At 45.8% G+C, this 18,796-nt stretch overlaps 1 protein-coding gene and 1 long non-coding RNA gene across 7 annotated transcripts in view; one reads left to right on the forward strand and one right to left on the reverse strand.

Moving 5' to 3' along the window:
* The window catches only part of USP54 (ubiquitin specific peptidase 54), a 256,337-nt gene extending 253,896 nt beyond the window's left edge, over window positions 1-2,441 (reverse strand). Inside the window, exon 1 of one of the 6 annotated variants that reach the window (XM_054034279.1) lies at window positions 1,717-2,413. The gene's annotated coding sequence lies outside the window, so the exon portion shown is untranslated. Of the gene's footprint in view, window positions 1-1,716 lie in introns of all 6 variants that reach the window. The other 5 variants (XM_054034275.1, XM_054034280.1, XM_054034282.1 and 2 more) reach the window with 5 other exon arrangements.
* A 404-nt stretch (window positions 2,442-2,845) lies between these two features.
* On the forward strand, window positions 2,846-11,838 carry LOC128840014 (uncharacterized). The gene is made up of 3 exons (XR_008445590.1): window positions 2,846-2,930; window positions 6,160-6,282; window positions 9,919-11,838. It is a non-coding gene; the product is annotated as an uncharacterized LOC128840014 (long non-coding RNA).
* The last annotated feature ends 6,958 nt before the right edge of the window (window positions 11,839-18,796 follow it).

Genomic DNA, 18,796 nt, shown 5'->3' on the forward strand with positions numbered 1-18,796 from the left:
TTAATTCTGCATTTATCATTTTCAATTTATATTGAAGTGCTATTCCATATCCAATCTACAGCAGCAAGGAATCTTTCAGTCTTAGTTCCTTTTCTGAGAATGAACAGTAATGTATGTTTAAAGAAACTTGGTTTTCAGAATTATTCTAAAAAATACTTATTTCTTTCAAATTGCCCCAGAGATAATATAAGGAAACTCTTTTTGTATTTTCCTTTTAATTTGTATACATCTTCATAATTACTGCACCTTAGTTTGCTCTGTAATACCAAAAGCTACCTGAAAATTTACATACACAACCACCCATTTCTACCCTTTAATACCCATAACAGCTTCTCTCCTCATTCACTGAGGCAGCAGAAAACCATGTGTGTAACTTTTTGAGCACATGAAGTGCATTGTTTTGGTTTATTCTTGGGACTCTAATCCTCAAAGATCCAAAAACAGCCATAATCTTCTCACAGAAAAAAACAGATTCAAACAAAATCATACCCTGTAAAGTCAGACAGCTTTCTCCCTTTCAGAAAAGCCATTTTTTTTCATTCCTTGGTTCAATGCAAAAGGAGGAAACAAGCCTCTATTTTTAAACCAGTTTCTTTCAATCTAGAACATATTCTGCAGTTCTGTTTCTTTCGTTTATCAATAATTAATTACTAATAAAATTTAACTGCAGTGATGCTAACTTCAAAATTCCCTCTTGCTAGCAGATGTTCTTAGCTAGTGGAACTTCTTTTTTGTTTGTTTGTTACTGACTCCCCTTTAACTATTAGCAGCTCACCAAATTCGTGACTTAAACATACACATAACTCTTCTCACCTGCAATCTGAACGCAGGTTAGAGCCATGCAACATTTCAGCCTGGGTATAAACACAACTCCCACCGATTTCCACTCACTTATTCAGGGGCTGAATTCACTACTGCAAATGGGTTCCATGTCACGCTGTAACTGATTTAAAGAGCTTGATAGTTTATTAGTGGCTTTCCCCTCACTTGTAAAAGTCAGATTCTGAGCATCTTTACTGTTCCATAAAAGCCAAAAACAAAACCATGTTTTTGTGAATGTGTAAAACATGGGATTATTTTGCTCCTGAGCACTGAATAAGAACTGCTGTACAGCAGCAGTCTGCAACACCCCAGTGCTAGTACTCATTTCACGGCTTCATCTCCCAGTCCTGCTTACAAACTAACTGCCATTAACCCCCACCTGTTACTGACACCCCTTGCACCCCATATTACTGATACTCCCATAGTGTCCCATTGCACTAGCACCCACCGACCTCTTGTCCTGCGTGGTCCGTGGGCGTTAGACCCCTCTCACACGCTCACCGCCTGGGGTACCGCCACGGCCGAGACCACCAACTCCCCAGGAACCCCCTCCCGGCGCCTCTTGACCCTTTCTTCCCACTCTCCCGAGGGGCCCGAGGATACGGCACTGCTGGGACGGCAGCGATTCCTGGGGACAGGAGGCTCCCACCCAGGACAGGGTCGTTGCTCTGGGGCAGAGTTCTCCCCGGAGATAGGGGCAGGAGGTCGCGGTCTTCCCCGGGGCTGGGATGGAGACGAACGGGCCCAGCACCCTGGAACTGGGTGTACGGGCTCCCCCCTAACAGGGGAGTCAGGTCCCCCGGGCTCCAATCCCAGGGTGCGTCGGGGCGCACAGGCGAAGGGGGGCTCCCCGCCCCGCGCTTATGGAAGTTAGCACTTGCCGTAACTACTCACCCGCCAGAGACGCGTCCCACCGGAGCGCGCAGCATCCTCGCTCGCTTCGTCCCCCACCCCGCTGCTATAGCTACGGGGAGCCAAGGCAACCAGCTCTCGCGAGAATTACCTCAAAACCTCCATCGCTTCCGCGAGAACCTGCTCCGAAAAGGGGAGGGAGAGAGCGCGCTCGAGCACCCGCCTCTCGCGAGAAAAAAGGTACGAAAAGGGGAGGACTTAGAGGAAAAGCAACTGCGTAGAGCCACAACATGGCGGCGAGCAGAGCGCGCAGTGGGCGGGGCTGCAGAGGTGGAAACCATGGGGTTGGGGGACCGGGCTGCTGCGCGCTAACAGGGACATCGTCCCGTTTCTACCTTCAGCGCGGGGCTCCCCCTGCCCAGCATCCTTGGGCTCTTCGCCGTACCCCGCGCACCCTGACAGCTCCCTCAGAGACACTAGGGCCAGGAACTTCCTCTGGCTTTATAGGCAGCCAGGGTTTCGCAGCGTTACACGCCTCCGGGAGTGGGAGCTTCACAACATCAACAACGCCTGCCTGCTGGTCAATTGCTGCAGGCGTTGGGAACCCTGGAATTCCCAAGCGCAGTGCGGCCTTCCCCGCGGTCCCTAGCCTGCAGTGCTGGGCTACCCCGTTTGTGAGGCAGGGCTATCGTCTCACTCCCTCAGAGATGATGCTTCCCAGCCCATGCAGGGCTCCTCCCTTTCGCACCGTGCCAAGACAAGTTCCAGTCTGAAATTCATTCACGCCCCCCTCCGTTTTGTTTTGTTTTGTTCAGTATGGCTCTAAATAGGGTGATCTTATTTCCCAAAGGGAAAATTGGACACCCCATGAGGCTAGCACAAGCCCTCTTTCCCCCCCGGGGGCCGGCGTGAGCTGCTCATCTGAGCCCCCCTCCTCCTCTCAGGGATAGTCCGTGCTCCCTCTCTCCTGCACGGGGTTAGCCAGGGCTTCTTCCCCCCCCCCCCCCCCCCCCGTCCAGTGCAGAGCTGGCCCACGCCGCTCACCGGAGCGCCCCCTCTCCCCGTCACAGGACTGGCATCGCTGCTCACCCAAGCCCTGCCTAACCCCCCCCCATGAGACTCGGGCTAGCATTGCAGCGCGCTTGAGCTCTGCGTGCCCCCTGCCTCCTCCCTGGCATGGATCTGGTATCGCTGCTTGCCTCCTGCATGTTCCTCTGCACCCCACTTATTTGACAAAAGCGGACGTTTGTCAGTTGGTAAGAACAAACAGGACAAATGCCCACTTTGGGGAAAAAAAGTCAGGATGGTGGGATAGGGCTTAAGAAAGGGACTGTCCCAGCCAAAATGGGATGTAGCTAAACCCTAGCTCTAAACCAGTGGTTCTCAACCTATTTACCATCGTGGCTGCGTATGCAGCTCTCTGGGTGTTATGTGGACTGCAGCCACACAATATATACCATGCGTGTATGGCCCTGAGGCTGTCACATGGGCCACAGCTGTGTGCTGATTAGGCTGCAGATTGGGAAGCAGTGCTCTAACTGTTTGTGTACTTAAAGACTGATCCTGCTCTCATAGTGTTGATGATTTTAGCTCTCATGATTTTATCACAAGTCTTGTGATATTTGGTGTTTTTCTTCAAGCCCTAGCTTCTGGAGATATGGGTCTCTACAAGACACTCAGCTTTCACTCTTTTAAAAAATAAGTTTCTAGTCCTCTTGGTTGTGGAAGAAAAACTGGAAAATGAAAGGCTCAGAAACCAGGTGGAAAATAATAATAACCCAAAATGTATTCTTTTTAAGAAGTCTCGTGATTTTTGAAGCCATATGCATGATTTTTTGAGGCAGGGGCAGATTCCTGATTTTTTTTTTTTTTTTTTTTTTAATGCTTGGAATTGGCAATACTGCTCCCAACAAAATCAGTGGCATCTGAAATCAGATTTAGTCCCCAGTCTAGGTTGATAATATACTAATGACATCCTGCAGCACTTAGGTGTCCCTATCTAAACCAAGTACTGAGCCCTGCTTTACATGTGAAAACTGATGGAATCAACTACAAGATAGTGTACTACAAGGCAAATTTCCACATCCCCAAAATCACCACCTTCTCTTGTCAGAGAAGGCCAAACACAGCTAATACCTGGAGTGTTGAACTAAAGGGGGCTGCTCCAGATAGAATTAAGGTGCATTGGAAGTCTATGTATGCAAGAAGCTGCATTGTCACTGGTTAGTCTGTCCTTTTTTATGTGGATAAATATAAAAGGCGTTAGTCTCTGGTGTTGTTAATGCAACATCTTTTATCAGCACTAAGTTAACATTAAAATTGTTTTATATATATATATATAGAAAACATACATTCATTATAACTCATTTTCAGTTTTTTTCTGAACCAAGTCAACCAGGTTGGAAGACAGGAGCGGGGAAAGGAAGCCCCAAGGTTCTCTGGGGGACTCAAAATAATTAAGAGAAACATTTAGGAAGAGTAGTTACAAGGCAGTGCTAAGTCTAAACTAGCTTCAGGCACATTAAAATATGTCTGAGTGTTTATAATAGAATATTGAAACAATTACTCATTTGAGACAGACACTGTGCAATTTGACTAAAGCACTGTGTTAATATTCAGTGCAATTGAATTTGTATAGCATCTGTAAGCAGTGTAACTTGTCCAGATGAAGTCCTTGCATAGGAGCTTGTGGGCTGTCCACAGGCTTGCCAGTAGAAAGATGATTTTTGATCCCTTTGTCCCTCCTCCTCTTTGAGGACCTGGCCTTGGTTTCCCTTCAATGAATGTCATGTAAGGAGATTGCTGCCTGTGGCTGGCACCTCATCATCACCCTTAATAGAAATGGGAGGTCCAGAGTCTCCTTATTTGCCCTTATGTGGAGTGTAGTGTTATCCACAGTGTGCCTCTGAGTGCAGGCAAAGAATTCCTCAATGCACCCCTTTCCTCAGCTGGTAATGACCCCAGTAGGATTGTGCATAAAGCACCTCAACACTGCCCCTACACTTATTGCACCCCCACCCCACTTTTTTAACATACTTTACCTAATGTATTCTAGAGCAGAAGAGACCCAACATCTCTACATTGTCAACTTAATGCAACAGAAACATAGTTTTGCCCTGTAGTAGCTCCTCTCCAGCTTGCTAAGGACTTACTGACACAACCACAGTCCCTTTTATGTAATTTTATTGTCCAAACTTCAGTCAGATCAACAAAAACACAGTTCTTCAGTTCACCCCAGCTCCCAGGGGTTTTTCCCCCTTTAATTCTCCAGTTCCTTCTACTGCCCATCCCAAGGAACTCTGGCAGTCCTGCTGCTCCTGCTTCCCTCTCTCTCCTTCCAGGGCACTCTGGCAATCCTAGGTTTCCCAGACTCCCTGTTACCAGGGAGCAGGTAGTAAGGGTCCCATGTCTCCTTAGGCCCAGGTGCCTTCCTTTAAAGCTCAGCTGGAGTCAGCTGACCAGTAACAGGTGCAATGGCTCAGTTCCCTCCTAAAGGACCAGTGTCAACCTGTGTCATCCCCACACTTATAACCATCTCCCAGAACTTTTTTATGCAATGCACCTTTTCTGATGGGTTTTCTTGGCACAGCCTCACCCTTACATTCCCCCAAGCAGAGCTGGTTAAAAATTTTCAATCAAAATATTTTTTCAGTGAAAAATGCCCTTTTAAAATGAAAATGTTCACAGAAAGCTTATTTCTTTTAAAATTTTCCATTTTTTTCAACAAAACTTTGCAAACCAAAATATTTCAAGTTTTGCGTTTTTACTGAAAACTGATAAACTTCTATTAAAATGTTGGAAGTTGTGATAAATGAAAGGGGGGGGCTCCCTTTTATGGATACCCAGCCAGCCAGTAGCTATAAAATCCTTTTTAGTAGCTGTTCCCTAATTGCTCTACCTGTAAAGGGTTAAAAAGTCTCACTGCTATGCCAAATGAGTGGGCACCTGGCCAAAAGAGCCAATGGGAAGGCTAGAACATTTTAAAATTGAAAAAAAAAACCTCCCCTTTTGTCTGTCTGTTGTTGTTCTACAGGGGAGAGGTGGCCAGGGCAACAGCTATCCTTTAAGAAGCTTGGGCAAGTTATGAAGAAGTCATTAGTGTCATACCTAGAGCTACTTATTTAAAACCCCAGATATGTAAGTAGATCAGGAAATGTCTAGGAAGATGCGATTAGGTTTATACCTTTTATTTCGTTATGGCTTGTGGATTCCTCTGTGCTAACCCCAGGTGCATTTGTTTTGCTTGTAAACCTTTAGACTGGACCTCAAGAAAGCTATTCTTGGTGCTTAGTCCTTGTAGTTTTGCTCTTTTAAAATCTAGCAATAGCCAAATGTATTCCCAGATGTATTTTCTTTCCTTTATTTTATTAATAAAATTTACCATTTTTAAGAATAGAATTGGATTTTTGTCTTAAGAGGTTTGTGCACGTTGTTTAATTAGCTAGTGGCAACAGCTGATTTCCTTTTTTTTTTCTTCTTTCTCAGCTCTTCCCCGGATGGGGGTGAAAGGGATAGATGGTACCCCACAGGAAGGAATTCCAAATTGCGCCTTCCTGGGCTCTCAGTGGGGTTCTGCACTTGAGTGGTGGCAGCATCTACCAATCCAAGGTCAGAGAAAAGCCGTAACCTTGGGAGTTTAATACAAGCCTAGAGTGGCTAGTATTATTTTTTAGAATCCTTGCGGGCTCCCACCTTCTGCACTCGAAGTGCCAGAGTGGGGAATTAGGCTTGACATGGTGGCAAAGCGGTGGGATCATTTTGAATGAGAGGCACAGTCCTCAGGATTTTAAAAGGACACATTTTTCCTTTTGGCAGCCTGCAAAGCCAGGGAGGTTGCCTGAGGGGGAACAGACACGCAAAGGATTCAGCCTGCAAAGCCAGGGAGTCCAACAAGCCGTTTATTTTTTTTTTCTAGCTTTGTGGCAACGAAATAGGCTAGAGTAGGGCAGCCCTGTGCATGAGGTTGCGGTCGGGCACCAAAACCCTAGAGCAACCAGTCTTCCCAAAGCGGCATGCCACAGAGAAGACAGGCCCAGATCAAGCCCGGACATCTAGCTCCTTTTCAGAAATGCAGGAAGGGGATGGGGGACCGGAGATTTCCCCGAGGGAATGGTCAGCCCTCCCGAACCTGAGATCCAGGTGCCAAGATGGAGGGATGCCCTTAACCCAGACCAAGTTCTAACTGCAGAAGACAGGAATTTCTTCCTACAGAAGAAGCGCTTGGAGGCAGATGCAGAGGAGGAGCGCTTGGAAGCAGAGGAGAAGTGCTTGGAGGCGGAGGAGAGAAGAGAGGCGACGCTCTTGGAGCTGGAAATGGTAGCGAAGTGCTTAGAAGCCGTGACAGAGCTGCCACTTAGAAAGGGCTAAGCTGGGTCAGCCAACTAGCCCTAACAGTCCTCCTCCAGGTACCGCTCCCCATTCCAAGAAATTCCCCACATACAAGGTAGGCGATGATACAGACACCTTCTTAGAAAATTTTGAAAGGGCCTGCCTTGGATACAACATCTCTACAGACCAGTATATGGTGGAGCTGAGGCCACAACTCAGTGGGCCCTTAGCAGAGGTGGCAGCTGAAATGCCTAAAGAACACATGAACAAGTACAAACTTTTTAAACAAAAGGCCAGAATTAGGATGGGGCTAACACCTGAGCATGCCCGTTGGTAGTTCAGAGCCCTAAGGTGGAAACCAAATGTGGCATTTTCCCGACACGCCAACCACATTGTAAAAAATTAAGATGCCTGGATATCAGGAGCAAATGTTAAGTCTCTGGAAGATCTGTCTCTCCTAATACAAATGGAGTAGTTCTTAGAGGGTGTTCCTGAGGAAATAGAAAGGTACATCCTAGATGGGAAGCCCAAAACTGTAATTGAGGAGGGGGAGATCGGAGCCAAATGGGTGGAGGTGGTGGAGAAGAAGAAAGCTAATAGCAGTTGGTGGGGATACCAGAAGGGGCAACCCAAGATGACACCCCACCATCAGAATCAGCCCAAGGCCCCATCTCACAAGGAGGAGCCCTCCACACAGCCAGGGAGACCCCAGATGCCCCCTCGTCCCACCACCCTACTCTCCAACCACCCAATTCGCCCCAGCCCACAGTCAGCAGGGTGATGCTTTAAATGTAATAAGCTGGGGCATGTGAAGGCCAGCTGCCCCAAGAGCACCAGCCAACTGCAACTCATCACCCTGGGATCCCACTGAGAGCCTTCAGGCCCAGATGCCTTGCAAATACCCCCAGAGCTAAGGGAAACTGAGAGTGTGGACGGGAGGAAGATTACTGCGTGGAGAGACATTGGAGCACAGGTGTCAGCTATCCACCAATCCCTGGTGGACCCCAAATTCATCAACTCAGAGGCCCAAGTGACAGTGCTACCCTTTAAGGCCAACTCTTTTACTTGCCTACAGCCAAGTTGCCTGTCCAGTACAAGGGCTGGTCAGGAATATGGACCTTTGCAGTCTGTGATGATTATCCCATTCCCATGCTGCTGGGAGAAGACTTAGCCAACCATGTGAGGCTAACAAAAAGGGTGGGGATGGTCACCCACAGCCAGGCTAAACAGGCCTCCACACCTATCTCCATTCCTGAGCCTCCTAGAAGGACCTAGTCTGTGTCCCCTGATACCACAGGTCCGGGGACCCAGCCAGAGGTGATGGAACTAGACCCCAGACCAGAGTCTATTGCAGCGGTTGTAGATACAGTTCCTGGGACCCAGTCATAACCAGCCCAAGGATCGGAACTGGTAGAGCAGTCAGCACAAGAGCCTGTGCTTGCAACCCCACTAGAGTCAGGGGAGCCAGCACCAAACGGCGCCACAGAGCCTGCATCTGCAGCAGCAGCTAAACCGGCACAAGAAGCTCAACCAGAGCCTGAAATATAACCTAGTGCACCAGCAGAGAGCGGTTCATAGTTGACAGAGACACCCCTATCACCTGCATCGCTTCCAGTGGGACCAAGCCCAAGTCCACAATCCAGCGAGGAACTAATGTCTCCAGCATCAAGAGATCAGTTCCAGGCAGAGCAGGAAGCGGATGAAAGCCTCAAGGGAGCTTGGATGGCGGCATGGAGTGACCCACCGTCTCTCAGCTCTTCTAATAGATCCAGGTTTGTTGTAGGAGGACTCTTATACAAGGAAATCCTTTCTGATGGGCACAAAGAGGACTGGCATCCTCCGAGACAGTTGGTAGTTCCAACTAAATATAGGGAAAAGCTCTTGAGCTTAGCCCACGATCACCCTAGTGGCCATGCTGGGAGAATAGGACAAAAGACCATTTGGGAAAGTCATTCCACTGGGAGGGAATGGACAAGGACATTTCTACCTATGTCTGGTCTTTTGAGGTGTGCCAGAGGGTGGGAAAGCCCCAAGACCAGGTCAAGGCCCCTCTCCAGCCACTCCTCATAATTGAGGTTCCATTTCAGCATGTAGCTGTGGATATTCTAGGTCCTTTCCCTAAGAAGACACCCAGAGGAAAGTTGTACTGACCTTAATGGATTTTGCCACTCGATGGCCGGAAGCAGTAGCTCTAAGGAACACCAGGGCTAAAAGCGTGAGCCAGGCATTGGCAGATATTTTTGCCAGGGTAGGTTGGCCCTCCGACATTCTTACGGATTTGGGAACTAACTTCCTGACAGGGACCATGAAATGTCTTTGGGAAGCTCATGGGGTGAACCACTTGGTTGCCACTCCTTACCACCATAAAACGAATGGCCTAGTGAAAAGTTTAATGGAACTTTGGGGGCCATGATACGTAAATTTGTGAATAAGCACTCCAATGATTGGGACTTAGTGTTGCAGCAGTTGCTCTTTGCCTACAGGGCTGTACCACATCCTAGTTTGGGGGTTTCACCCTTTGAACTCGTTTAGGGCCATGAAGTCAAGGGGCCATTACAGTTGGTGAAGCATCAATGGAAGGGGGTTATGTCTTCTCCAGGAACTAACATTTTGGACTTTTAACTAACCTGCAAAACACCCTCAAAGACTCTCTAGCCCTTGCTCAAGAAAACGTACAGGATGCTCAAGAGCAAAAGGCCTGGTATGATAAACATGCCAGAGAGCATTCCTTCAGAGTAGGTGACCAAGTCATAATCCTGAAAGCGCTCCAGGCCAATAAGATGGAAGCGTTGTGGGAGGGGCCACTTATGGTCCAAGAGTACGAGGGAGCTGTTAATTACCTCATAGCATTCCCAGACCCTACCCTAAAACCTAAGATATACCATGTTAATTCTCTAAAGCCCTTTTATTCCCAAGAAATCAAGGTTCTCCAGTTTACAGCCCAGGAGAGAGAGAACGCTGAATGGTCTGAAGGAGTCTACTAAGAAGGGAAAAGCAACGGTGGCGTAGAAGAGGTGAGCCTTTCCATAACCCTTGGGTATAAGCAGTGACAGCAAATCCAGGAGCTGTGCACCAGCTTCGTGCCAATGTTTTCAGCCACCCCAGGACAGACAGAACGGGCGTACCACTCCATTGACACAGGTAATGCTCGCCCAGTTAGAACCCAACCCTACCGGATGATTTCTCAAGCCAAAGCCGTGATAGTAATGGAGATCAAGGACATGTTACAGATGGGTGTAATCCACCCCTCTGAGAGAGCATGGGCCTCTCCAGTAGTTCTGGTTCTCAAACCAGATGGGGAAATCCGCTTTTGCATGAACTACCGTAAGCTAAATGCTGTAACTCGCCCAGAGAACTGTCCAGTGCCACACACAGATGAGCTGTTGGAGAAACTGGGACGTGCCCAATTCATCTCCACCTTAGACTTAATTAAGGGGTATTGGCAAGTGCCGCTAGATAAACCAGACAAGGAAAGGTCAGCCTTCATCGCCCATGTAGGGCTGTGAATTTAATGTGCTCCCTTTTGGACTGCGAAAAAAGAATGTTATGCCATTGTGTATGCTCTGAAGAAGCTACACCTATACATTTGGGGATGGCATTTCCACATACAGGCTGACAATGCTGCACTGAAGTGGCTTCACACAGTCAAAGAGACTAACAAAAAACTTCTTCGGTGAAGTTTAGCTCTTCAAGACTTTGATTTTGAAATACAACACATTTCAGGAGCCTCTAACAAAGTGGCTGATGCACTCTCCCAGGCAGGTTTCCCAGAATCAGCCAAGTAAAAGTGTCCCTATATTCTAAGTCATTGTAGTCCTTAAAATGTGGATAATACTGTTTAGTTCTTTGTGTAATTAGTAGTAAAATTAGAGGTGCATATATACTATTAACTCTGTTTTCCTAAACCTCTAGGTTGAACCAGGCTGGCCAACACCATCTGTGATTTGGGGGGCATGTGATAGATGAAGAGGGGAGGAGTAGCTCCCTTTTATGGACACTCAGCCAGTCAGTAGCTGAGGCTAGGTCTACACTATCCGCCTGAATCGGCGGGTAGAAATCGATCTCTCGGGGATCGAATTATCGCGTCTCGTCGGAACGCGACAGTCGATCCCCGAATCGACGCTCTTACTCCACCAGCGGAGGTGGGAGTAAGCGCCGTCGACAGGGAGCCGCGGAGGTCGATTTTGCCGCTGTCCTCACAGCGGGGTAAGTCGGCTCCGATAGGTCGAATTCAGCTACGCTATTCACGTAGCTGAATTTGCATATCTTAAATCGCCCCCCCTCCCCCCCCGTAGTGAAGACCTGCCCTAAAAATCCCACTTAGTAGCTGTTCTCTAATTGCTCTACCTGTAAAGGCTTAAAAAGTCTCATTGCTATGTATAAGTAAAAGGAAGTGAGTGGGCACCTGGCCAAAAGAGCCAATGGGAAGGCTAGAACTTTTTAAAATTGAAAAAAAACTCCCCTTTTTTCTGTCTGTTGTTGCTCTCCTGGGGAGAGGCAAACAGGCCAGCAGCTATGCTGTAAGAAGCCTGGGCCAGCTATGAAAAAGTCATCAGTATCATACCTAGAAACTACTCATTTAAAACCCCAGATATGTAAGTAGATCAGGAAATGTCTAGGAAGACACAATTAGGTTTATCCCTTTTATTTCATTATGGCTTGTGGATTCCTCTATGCTAACCCCAGGTGCTTTTGTTTTGCTTGTAACCTTTAAACTGGACTTCAAGAAAGCTATTCTTGGTGCTTAATTCTTGTAATTGCTCTTTTAAAATCTAGTAATAGCCTGAGTTCCCAGATTATTTTCTTTCTTTTTTTATTAATAAAATTTATCTTTTTTAAGAACGGAATTGGATTTTTGTGTCTTAAGAGGTTTGTGCACATGTTGTTTAATTAGCTGGTGGCAACAGCTGATTTCCTTTTTTTTTTCCTCAGCTCTTCCCCGGAGGGGTGTGTGTGAAAGGACTTGAGGGTACCACACAGGAAGGCATTCCCAAGTGCGCCTTCCTGAGCTCTCAAAGGGGTTCTGCACTTTGGATTGATAGATGCTGCTACCACCCAAGTCAGAGAAAAGTTGTAACCTTGGGAGTTTAATACAAGCTTGGAGTGGCCAGTATTAATTTTTAGAATCCTTGCGGACTCCCACCTTCTGCACTGGAAGTGCCAGAGTGGGGAATTAGCCTTGACAGAAGTAAAGAAAAAATGTTTATGAAAGACACTTCTCATTTTCCAACCATCTCACCCACCAGGGACATATGACATCTTTTGGTATGCATTAAAAGCCCAGTCTGCTGTGAGGAGGGAAACCAGTGCTGCAGTTCCTGTTGTGAGGGAGGGTTTTTTCATAACCGTTTAATAATGCAGCTGCCTCCATAGAAGGGGGTAGTAAGAAAGGAGCAGAAAGCTCAGCTCCACAAGATGACTCATTCCTAAAAAGATATAGAGCAAGAGGAGAAGCACAGAGGAGAACAGACAGACAAATTTGCCCAGAAGAGGGAGGGAAACAATTTAAGAATGAGACTGCCAGATTCCCCTCTGTTGAATTAACTGGCCCTGTTGTCATATGCATCTCTGCCCTAAACAACTTGGGCTCAGCAATAGTCCATTGCTCCAAGGAGGTGAGAGAGATTCATTGTCCAGCCCTCTGTCCTCATTGTTGACTGGACTCCCATCCAGAACTAAAGAGGACTGCTGTGACTGGCTGTGGTACCTATGTTCCTGTTCCTGACATTTCCAAATATCCCCCCTCTGAGCAGTGTCTGTCAGTACCTCAGAGGCCACTTCTGCAGCAATATTTATCATTTAATCAGTTTTTAGAGTTAAAGAGTGCCCAGGGGAAGGAAAGACCTGGGGCTGGAAATTTGCTTGTGAAAATCTATCTGAGCACCCTAAGTAGGGTGACCAGATGTCCTGATTTTATAGGGACAGTCCCGATTTTTGGGTCTTTTTCTTATATAGGCTCCTATTACCCCCCACCCTCTGTCCCGATTTTTCACATTTGCTGTCTGGTCACCCTAACCCTAAGGTTGCAGCATAGGATCTCTGTATGAAGTGTAAGTTTATGAAAAGCTCTTATCTTGTTACCCTCCGTGTAGGTTTTTGCAGCACAGCTTCATCTCTCCATATGTAAGCAGAATCCGAATGAGCTCTCCCCTGACATCTGGTGGTGAGCAGTGGAAAGGGACTTCAGGGGCTGATCTCGTTTGCATGGGCACACCCACCCTGCCTAGCATGATGGACTGCTTTCCCAAATGGTCACTTTGGCTGCTGTGGGATCCCGTGTCTCCTTGTTATTGGGGCAGGAATAATAAAGGGTTGTTATTCTGGTTATGTGAATCAAGGACAGTAGAACTGTACTTGGCATTTTATGACTGAGGGACTCACCCTCAACTAAGTAACACTCGCTAGGCAAGGGACATGGGTTCCAAAGACTATTGAATTGAGAGGGGGAGGGGTGACAGGTATTTGTACCTGGCAGTGTGGACCCTGTTGGAGGGCCCCAAACACCACTTTTACACCTCTTCCCTGGTGTAATAGCAGAGCTAATTTTGGCTCTATTATTATGTGCTGCAGAGGTGAAATAACTGATTCCTATGTCTAAGCAAGTGGTTCTGAGTGCAGCAGCCCTGGGGTCCCCAACTAACAGCTAAAATCACTAAAGTTACTAAGAGCTGAAATCACTGAGAGCTGTGTTAAGTAGGGGGAGGGCCTGAAGACATATTGGTGAGTGTCTAGCAGGATGACTGGCAGAGAGGTGTGGAGAGGCAAGGCTAGCGGAGAGGAGTGGCCAGCAGGATGGCTGGTGGTGAAGACTGTAGAGAACCCTGTGCAAAGGCATGGCAATCGGCTGTCGACCTGAGCAGCAGAGCATGCAAGCTGTCCCCATACCTCCACCCACTTCCACCCAGGCTGGGAGGTAAACTCTGCAGATGAGCTTCTGAAATCTGGGAGCTGCACTGACCAAGGTCAGAAACTGTGGGTGGGGGTGACTGTTGGGTTGCTGGGCTTAAGACCCTGAGGGGAAAAGGACACTGACAAACTTACTTGGGGGTGGGTCTTTTTCTCATGGTTTGTGTTATGAATCCTGTTTGTGATGTTTCCCCAACATAGTGCCGTAATGTTTCCCTCTTTTATTAAAAGGCTTTTGCTACACTCAGACTCTGTGCTTGCGAGAGGGGAAGTATTGCCTCTTAGAGGCGCCCAAGGGGTTGGTATGTAATTGTCCCAGGTCACTGTGTGGGGGCTCGAGACGGTTTTGCAATGTGTTATTGAAACGGAACCTCCAGATACTGAACCCGGCCCTTGTTACTGCCAGCTCTGACGGGCAGAAGGGTTACACATATAATAAACAAGAGTTGAATAGCACCAACATACAGAAGGCACCTGAGAAAAGTATTGCTGAGATCTGTGATACACTAGTTATTTTGGGTTCTGACTTATTTTCTTTCTTTTAAATTAAAAAGGAGCAACTGCTTTCTTGCATCAAGCTCAACCTAGTTATTTTCAGTAGTTTGGAATCTTTGTCACCTTAAATGAGAGAAACAAGTTTTGTAACTGGCTGGAACCCTGTGAAATGATCATATTCTGGCAAACATCACTGACAATAACCAAAAATACAAAAAAATGTCCTGAGTGACAGATTTTGATAGTCACAAAACCCCATCCAGAGCTTTTATCTTTGGTCAGCCCATCACTACTTCACAGCCTTTTGGCTATTATCCAGGGCAGTATCAGTTTAATATCCAATACATCCTCTATCAGGGGACTACATGCTGCCCTTACAAGAGGATGAACTTAATAATCTAACAGGTCTTTTCCATCTCTTACTACTATAAACCTACTTAACACCAGATACCTCAGTTCCCAGTCTTTCGATTAGGGCATGCCAATGTATTGGGGGGGAAATCACTGTAATCAAATCTTACAAACCCTCTATAAACCCTCTTAAACCCTCTATAAACAATTCACTGTAATAGGAAGCTCCCCTAAGATGGCAGTGTGGTGGGAGGAAAACAAAGATCAAAAGTAATGATTTAGTCCCCTATAACAATCTGAGCATATTGGGTCAAATTCTGCCCTGATTAACACCACTCTAAAATCAACAAGGTTGTGCAGGGTGTAAGTTAAGGCATAGTTTGACTTACTGAATTTTTTAAATTTTAAAATGCATTGGATTAATGACTAAACTGAAAGCTGGATAAACAGAATAGTAAATAGTTGTGTAAAGTGTTCCAACAAGCAAACTAGATTCAGACTAGAACTGGAAACATGCAGATCCAGATCGCCAGGGTCTGAAATTGAAAGTGTATTGGCAGAAGAAAAGGGATACTATGCGTTGATTTACCCAACTTGAAACAAAAGGTTTTCCTAGCCTGTAAATAGGTATTATAGTAATATTAATAATACTTTGTGCTTAATGCTTTTGAATATTTGAAGCACTTCACAAACCATTATCCCCATGTTATAGATAAGATAACTAAGGTGTAGACACATGAAGTGACTTGCTTATGATCATATAGTGAATCCATGGCAAAGTTAGGAACAAAACCTAGCCCTGAGATCTAATCACTGGACATTCTGCCGTTCTCATATACTAGGAAGGCAGCAAAGAGCCCAACAGAGTGCACTGTGTTCTTGCTGCAATACTTGTATTCTCTTTTGTGAGCAAGTTTCTCTTATTTTGTCTGCTATTTTCCATTCTCTAAGGAATTTAAATGTGAGGGGATGGAAGGGAAGATCGCTTTGCTGGTTCTTCATTTTCCTTTATGTCCTTGTGGATTTACACTCCTTGCAGTCTCCAGGAAAAAGTTCATTTTCCTGCAGAATTGATTGCAATTCCTGCCCATTTGGGAGGCCTGGACAGTATGGAATGCTGACTGGTTAAAAATAGATCATGTCATCCAAGTCCCAGGCTATTTCATTTCTGTTGCTCCTGACATATTTAGCAAGAGAGCATCATGTATTTTAGCTCACAAACTAGTTTAGCTAATCTGTCCATGTTCTTCTATACAGTAGCACCCTATACACTCTGTTTAGAAATGGAGAGGCAATAAAGAGCATATGTCTTTTTGATGGGGGAGGAGTTCAGCTTAATGTCAACGTCTGGTTTTCAGCAACATTCCTGCTTTTTAATTCCATTTCTCAGTATAGACTGTCTCTGACTGTGTATTTCAAGAGCATTTTAACACAATGTAGCCCCAATCCGTCTGGGGCCTCTGGATGCTACCAAAATACAAATAATAAATAGCAACAACTGGGGATAGAGACCTAATTAAGTTAAGGACTGTATTCTCAAATGTACAGAACTGTGCTACTGTTATACTGAAGCTGTGCCGAGAAAGTTAGGAAATGCAAAAGTTGATTCCAACAGCAGCATTAACTCACATCATAGGCAACACATTTTCCAACATTAAGTTGAGTTGGAACAATTTGTATAGTGGCGGTGCTGAAAGCCACTGAACCAAACTGTAAACCCTGTATATGATGGAAACCACTTCAAGTCAAGGAGTGCTGCTGCACCCCCAGCACTCCTAGATGCAGTACCCCTGCCAACATTAATGGAAATTTACTAAGGTACACACTGAATAAGAAAAACAGGAGTAGGAAATGGTACATGTAAAATATGGCTGAGTTCACACTGATCTCAGAACTTAAATTTTTGCCTTTTCATGTTTTTAAGTGGACAGCCTTAATTTTGCAACAATGCAACTTATTTTCTGCATTTAATTTCTTGGGGATTTTTAAAGAAAAAAAAAGGAAGAGAAAAAATATTGAAAAGGAAAAAAAACAAGGGAAAGGAAAGCTCCAGAGATATTTTGAATCCATAGTGATGGGCATGATATAAAATCCAGGTAGACAGAGCAGCTTGCCAAGCTGGTAAACTCTTTGCTACATAATTACATAAATTCCTTATTGGCTTGTGGATCTTCTAATAATCTTTGTCAACTTCACCAGTACAGCATGGAAGTTCCTGAACTAACCAGTGTTCATTTAACTACAGCCCTAATTGTGCAGGGTATTTGTTCTTTCTTCGTACCAGAAAACCCAGTTTTTTTCAAAAGAAGCATAGCCACTATTCCTTAACCAAAGCTTTAACCAAAGTCCATGCCAACTTTAAAGTTTCAAACTTCTGCCATTTTCCCTGTTCCCTAAAGTGTGATTAGAATTTTTTTTTTACATTTGGAAAAGTGTTTTTTTGTTTAACTTATACTTTCACAAAACACCAAAGCAGCTGAAGGGATTTGGCTTAATTTCCAAAAAACAATGGCCAAACACAAACAAACAACAAATCCAACCCCCACCCCATCCCCACCCCCCCCAAACAAACAAACAAACAAACAAACATCACTTCCAGTTGAAGATCAAACATGGAATATTTCATTAGAGCTAGTTAAAAATTTTAAATGGAAACTGTTTTCGAATGAAAAATGGCTTTTTCATCATAATAGAAATTCCCCAGGGAAATGTCCTTTTTTGACAAATTTTTCATTTTTGGGGACAAGGAGGGAGTTACATCAACAACATAAGGGGTGAAACTGGCTTCAGTATCTTATTCAGATAATTCCTGAATTCTCTCTTTTCATCTCTCTCTCTAGCCTACTTCCTGTTAGATCCATGCAGTGTCCACAGGTTAGTGCCACACCAGAGTCTCTTTCACCATGAGTTGGTACAGCACTTAACACAATGGGGCCCCCAAATGCTACTGTACCACAAATAAATAAAAAGGAATTAATAATAACAGTGAATGCTGAGGTTTGTGCCCCTCAGTTCAGAAGAAACTGACATGCTTTATTATTCAGATTTAAAAGTTAGCAAATTATACATAATTGAGGGATTTGCATGTTTGGCTCACTGAAGTCAAGCCAGCAGTGGAGACTTGAGTTCAGATCATACCTAAACCACCAACAGAAATGCATTTAGTGAACTCATTGCAATCCCCGGTGGATATTTGTCAACATTAGGAAACAACAAAAAGACCATTTGGTAGGGTGACCATAGTTCTCTATCTTGAATATGGGACACCTAGTAAAATTACTCGTATACAAGCTAGTTCAACAGCAATCAATCAGAACTATGCAGTACAAACATTCAAATTAACATCAAGTTGACCGAGCCCCTGTTAAAAAGAAATACTGCGTAGTTGGATTCTTTTTATTTACTTTCTTATCTTTAAGGCTTTAAGGTTCACACTGGAGGAGAAGGGGGTGACACACACCCCACTCCCCACACACACAGGGGGAGCGGTAACATACACCCGTACCCCTCTCTCACACAGGGTGTGTGTGTGTGTGTGTGTGTGTGGCTGACCGACCCTTCCCTCTGCCTGGTGGTCTCTGCCCTCCATGCCTGGCTGGGCTCCAGGGACGGATTTGCCTCTCCTGGTACCTGGTGTCACGTCTTCCCAAGGCAACATGTGCGGGGGCATGCAGGGTCATATGCCCCCCTCCCCCAGATTTCTGCCAGGGTTCACACCAGAATGTGGCCAGCAGCAGGGCAGCAGCTCCCATCCCTTCCCTCCTGCACAGTGCCGAAAGGCAGTTAACACCTCCAGGCTGCTGCTGGCCACTGACATAACCCAGCTGCCGTACAGGCAGGAAGAGGTTAAGCCCTTCGGATTAGGGTTGTCAACCCTCCAAGATTGACCTGAAGTCTTCAGGAATTAAAGATTGTCATGTGATGGAACCTCCAGGAATACAACCAAAACTGACAACTCTACTAAGGGTGCATGGTGCACCAGGGCCCAGGGAACCTGACTGCAGGGGCTTCAGCAAACCTGGCAAGAGAAGTGGCACGGGAG

This window comes from Malaclemys terrapin, chromosome 7, assembly GCF_027887155.1.
Source record: "Malaclemys terrapin pileata isolate rMalTer1 chromosome 7, rMalTer1.hap1, whole genome shotgun sequence".
NCBI classification, from domain to species: Eukaryota; Metazoa; Chordata; order Testudines; family Emydidae; genus Malaclemys; species Malaclemys terrapin.